Raw genomic sequence first — 6,000 nt, forward strand, 5'->3', positions numbered from 1 at the left:
TATTGGGGCCAAATTTGTTAAATTTGAGAGTTGAATGGTCAGGTAGGGACTACTAATTTTAGCAGTGGATGTTGCTATTTCATTTCATGGTAAAGTGGGTAACTGGAATGGTTTTGGCCTCCAATTTGGGGAATACTGGGCCTCCTTGGAATTAACTTTGAATGAACACCATTTTGTAGCCCATGTGACTACACTGTGAATCTTTCAATCTGTACCTCTCTAAGACTCAAATATGACCAAAATTTTTCTATTCATTCCCTTAGCCCAATTATTACCAAAATTTAGCAAACTAATATGCATTTAACATAAAATTCACAAACTTAATACATTCCCATAGAAATAATAAAATATCGTGAAATTGAGTGAAAAACCACATAAAGTGTTTTTTATTCACTCAGAATCTGCATAAATTGTACATAAAAGTGTGTTGAAATATCTATATATTTTAGAGTTTACACACCCCCAAACATAAATCATTGCTTGTCTTGAGTAGTGCTAAAAACATGTCATAATGTAGAATTTTATTCATCCAAGCAGTCATGAAGAAGCAAAAATATATACCCTTAAATCAATTCTGTAAATATGTAGTTCATATACATCATATCATCCAATATTTATCAATGTTCCTTTGATAAGATATGAATTCGTCATCCTTTGTGACCTCATCATTTATTTCTTCCTCATCCTCCTTCTATGGCTTGACCGCGTATTCCTTGTGTAACACCCCAAACCCAGCCTAGGAGTTATGGTCGAATCTGGCGTGTCACATTGAAGTGTTTTTCGAAAACCATGTTTTCATTGAAAACCCTTCTTGAAATTTCAAACTTCTTGCCATTTAAAACTTCTATAAAACCTCAGTTTGCGTTTGTTTATTTTCAATTGAGGTTTATTAAAAAGTTATTAACTTCAAAACCTTTTTGTTGTGGATGCTTAATTTAAAGCAAATGATTTATGAAAACGTGTTATCTAGAAATTGAAGTGCGGAAACGTAGTGTTAAAAAAACAATTATTATTTTGGAATACCATGTTCTACTTCTAGCAGATATAAATCACAACCACATCAAAACCCAAATTTAAAATCTAGAAATTATAGAGGCCATATTACAGCCCGAGTCAAAATCAAATTACTTAAGTAAATAAGCATAACAAATTAAACATATGCAGATGTGTGGCCCTCTCCGAGTCCTTCGCAGCTCCGAATCGTCTAATGTTGGGAATTACTTGTACAGTTAGACAAAAAGGTGAGTTTATGAAAACTCAGTGTGTAATCCCCTATCAAACAGTCAGCATATAACATGCAGTAACAGTCTGGCCTAAGCCCTATTTAGTAACAGTATAGTGTGGGCTTTAGCCCAATGCAAAAATAGTGTGGGCCTAAGCCTGATACAGTATCAGTATGGTGCAAGTATGCAAACCCATACCAATCCAGCCAGCACACCACCCGTACCAACCCAACACACCATGTGGGGAAAAACTCAACCCACCCAGCCCTCATACCAAAATCAGCACCAGTTGCGGCACTAATCAGTATCGCAACAAAACTACTAGTAATCAGAATGGATAAGAGCCGTAAATAGGATAACTATAAGCTATAAACAGAATGCTACAAGCCATAAGTACAGTAATATGATTGGCACCAGCCATCAATAGCAATGATATGATCGGCACACAACCATCAATAATGGTAACATGATCGGCACAAAGCCATCAGTAGTAGTGATATGATCGACACACATCTATTAGTAATGGTAATATGATTGGCACAAGCCATTAGTAGCAGTGATATGATCAGTACACAACCATCAGTAACAGTAATATGATCGGCACAAAGCCATCAGCAGCATTGCAGCAAAGCTGTAAGCAACAATATCGCAGCAAAGCTGTCAGTAATCAAAATTTGTGGCCATGGCACCAGTAACAGTGATTGTGGCAGAGCCACTAGTACAGTACTTCCTCCATAACGATATCCCAACCCCATGTAGTATGTCGTATATGCGCACTGCCATGCTCAGAATTAGTCATACAAATCACAGACAAATCAATCATTTGATCACAGACAAATCAGTCATTTAAATCACAAACAAATCAGTCATTTGAATCACATACAATTTAGTCATTTAAATCACGGATAGATCAATCATTTAACCTCAAGGGAAAAAATAGTCATTTACCCTCTAGGGGCATTACGGTCATTTTACCTTCTAGGGGTATTTTGGTGATTTTACCCTTCGGGGGTATTTCGATGATTTTACCCATCGAGGGTATTTCGATATTTTTACCCTTCGAGGGAATTTCGATAATTTTACCCTTCGAGGGTATTTTGATAATTTTACCCTTCAAAGGTATTTCAGTAATTTTACCCTTTGAGGGTATTTCAGTAATTAGCCCACGAATCGCACGTTGGGCTTACCACTCGAGCGATCGTACGCTAGTATGGTCTCAAACGCTGTGGTCACGGCTTTTCGGCTTTTGTGGATTTGCAGTTGAGAGTGGGTGTGCTTACACACCTTTTTCACGATAGCTAGCGGAACACCTTTTGGCATCAACCTCTCCCAAGACTAGATCAGTCGGTTGTAGTTTGCCCACTTGATCCAGAGATTGGTGCAGTCACCCTGCCGCACCTCGACGGAAAATCTCGAACAGCTGACACTTTAGCTGCTTAAATTTAGGGGCAGGGGCTACGTGCCCATTCTCAGCTTGCACCATTCCTGATCCTCCCTCAGAATGGCTACTACTTGCCACCATTGATATCTCTTTATGCAACGTATTAACGAAAACCTTCGCTTCCCTTCTAGAGATTTTAGAACCCAGAATTGATGATGAAGAAATAGGTTAGAAAAGCTTAGGTATATTCGACCAAACACAACACAAGATTAACGCATATTCTTAATCCATCAACTTTATTTACTAAACCACAAACACTCACCTTACTAGATCTAACAGATACTAGAACCTCACTGCTGATCAAGGGCGATTTCCCCTTCTTAACATGATTCGGCAGATCAAAAGTTGTTAGAAAACAACCATACATTTGGCCCCCAAGAGAAAGAAAAGGGAAAACCGAAGCTTGTTAATAGAGCCAAAAGAATAAAATAATAAAGTGGTTGCAATACCCCTTTACCACTAAAACAAACGTATTTTGGCAATAGTTAGTCAAGAAGATTCGGCCCGAAACAAGAAGAACAAAAAGATTTGAGAGGGATAGAGTATGAGAATTCGGCCTAACCGAGAAAGGAAAAACAGAATTGGAAAAGAAGTAGAGATGAAAGTAAAAGAGAGGGTCGACTATAGCAGAAAATGATTAAAGAAGAGATGAGTAGGAAGTTTCAAGCAGAGAAGAAATAATATCCAGTTTCTTTTAGAGAAAAGAAGCAAAACTAAAGCTGAAAAAGAGAGACCAAATGACAACATATAAAAGATCCAGCTAAGAAAACAACTCCGACACTTTGGATATACCTAACAAAAGCCCCTAGCTGAATTTCCAAGAGCAAGAAACCTATTTCGGCACAACTTCTCAAGCCTTCAAACTCCTTGAAAATCTCCACCCCCTCTCCTTGATTTTCTCCCCTTATCCCTCATTGATATCTTCCACAACTAACTCACAAGACCAATTCAAACTCTCCAACAACAGAGTTCAAATCCAACACCAACTCTTGCCTCCTCATGAACAAAATATATAATCACATTTGCATGCAGTGAGACTCGAACTCTAGTCCCCTACTAGAAACAGCACGCCACCTCGCCACTAGACCATCCCCTCTCTTTGTGTCATAAAACAACTACAAATAATTATAAATCCTGTAATCTAACATCCAAGTTCCCTTAAGATCCAAAAGAAATAAAATTTTGTCAAAGGCCAGCCTTGAACCCAGGCTTGTCAAGCACTCCAAAATACGCTCAAATCACTTAGCCACTCAACCAAACATGCAATCTGTGTTACTCACTTGCACAACTAAAATATATAAGAGCAGTCTCCTATCTTTTTTCCAAGCTCAAGGCCCAATACTTCTAGGCCCAATACTTCTAGGCCCAAAATTGAGGGCGTTACACCTTGACCTCGATTGAGTCACTCGATCTTTCGGGCCATTCTATACTTTTTCCTCCTAGGCTCTTCACAAACATGTCCATGTCTATTTTCTTGAACTTTGGGAGTCTTACATTATATCGCACATCGTGGCCCAACCTACACTTCTATTGTGTAGGGTTGTGTAGTGGTAAGATACGAGTACAATTGAACTGCATCAACATATCAGCAGCGGGAAACATTTTAGCTTGCTTAAAAGATAGGGGGTAATTATTATTCCCTCTTGTTTCCTTTGCCCTTCCCCTTTGTTAAAAATAATAAAATCGCATCCATATCAATATTTTCAAAATTATTTAAATTCATGGCCTGTAGGTCATCAGTTTCATAATAAGGAATGCCATAATATTCACTTATTGCTCTAGGGGATATATCGACCTTCTTGTGTCAAACATACACCTTATTTTTCTTAAATAATTGTAGATTGGAGTAAAACTCCAAAACTATAGGTATTACGACAAGTGTAGTCGGCACCATTACAAGGTTTATCCAATGATGGAAACGAACTAAGTCCCAAAGGTCTCTGCTATTTGAGGATGAGGGGTCGAAGCCTCTTTCAAGGATAAAAGTTCGTCCTTGAATGTTTGAGAAAAAGGCCTTGGCCTCTGTTGACTTAAATTTATCCTTAACATTCTCTGGTGACAAAGGTGGTTCGAGTTGGGACTTAGGTTGCATTTTAGTCCTAAGGGGCATGTTTATCAATTCTCAACAAGCTAACTATAATGTAGAGGCTATCCCGTATTCACAACCAATCAACACTAAAGCTCTAGTAAAGCAACAAAAATAATAACAAAAGTGATAATATAAAATGCAAGGCAAAAGAGAAGTGGGACATTTAAATCGTGTTTTAAGCGCATTGATAGAATCAATAGAGTCCCGTGTTTCCAAACCAAAAGAGTGTAAAACCTGCAAAAGAAAAAATAAACAAGAAAAATAAAGTAACACGAAATAAGATTTCAAAGAAATTTGAGAATATTTGATAAGGAGATTGAGAGAAAATAAGAATGGGGAAGAGTTTTTAAGGATTTAGAATGAAAGATTTGAGTAAAAATGAGAAAAATGAAAGATTTCGCATGTCTGGCGGCGGTCAGTGACTCTGAAGGCAGCTGATGGGAAGAAAATTGTTATGGTAGGGGAACAGAAAGATTATTTGTGCAATGTGATATGAACAATGGTAGCAAAGAAACTGGTTCAGAAAGGTTGTGAGGCATATCTGGCTAATGTTATGAATGGAAGAACTAGTAATTCGACTGTGGATAGTATTCGTACGGTAAGGGAGTTGTCAATTGTTTTTTGAGGAACTACCAGGATTATATCCTGATTGAGAGGTTGAGTTCGAAATTGAGGTTTATCCTGGAATTGCACCGGTGTCTATTGCTCCCTAGCGCATGAAACCTAAAGAACTTAAGGAACCTAAGGTCTAACTTTAGGAGCTCTTGGACAAAGGGTTCATAAGAGTTAGTGTGTCACCATGGGGAGCCTTAATCTTCTTTGTTAAGAAGAAGGACGAAACACTGAGGCTGTGTATTGATTACCGACAGTTGAACAAGTATCCTTTGCCATGGATTGATGACTTGTTCAATCAATTTCTTGGCGTGGTTATGTTCTCTAAGAATAATCTGATGTTTGGATACTATCAACTAAAGGTGAAAGAGTCAGATGTGCCTAAAATTGCATTTAGGATTAGGTATGGGCACTAAGAGTTCCTAGTTTTGTTGTTTGATGTAACGAATCCCCATGTCGCATTCATGGGCCTGATGAATACGGTGTTTCAATCATTCTTGGATCAATTTGTCATTCTGTTTATAAATGAAAAATCAATTTACTTAAAGACCGAAACTGGTCATGATGAGCATCTAAGAGTTGTCCTGCAGATTCTTAGAGGATTCTTAGAGAAAAGAAGATTTATGAAAAGTTGA

The sequence above is a fragment of the Gossypium raimondii genome, chromosome 9 (genome assembly GCF_025698545.1).
Source record: "Gossypium raimondii isolate GPD5lz chromosome 9, ASM2569854v1, whole genome shotgun sequence".
Taxonomy (NCBI): domain Eukaryota; kingdom Viridiplantae; phylum Streptophyta; class Magnoliopsida; order Malvales; family Malvaceae; genus Gossypium; species Gossypium raimondii.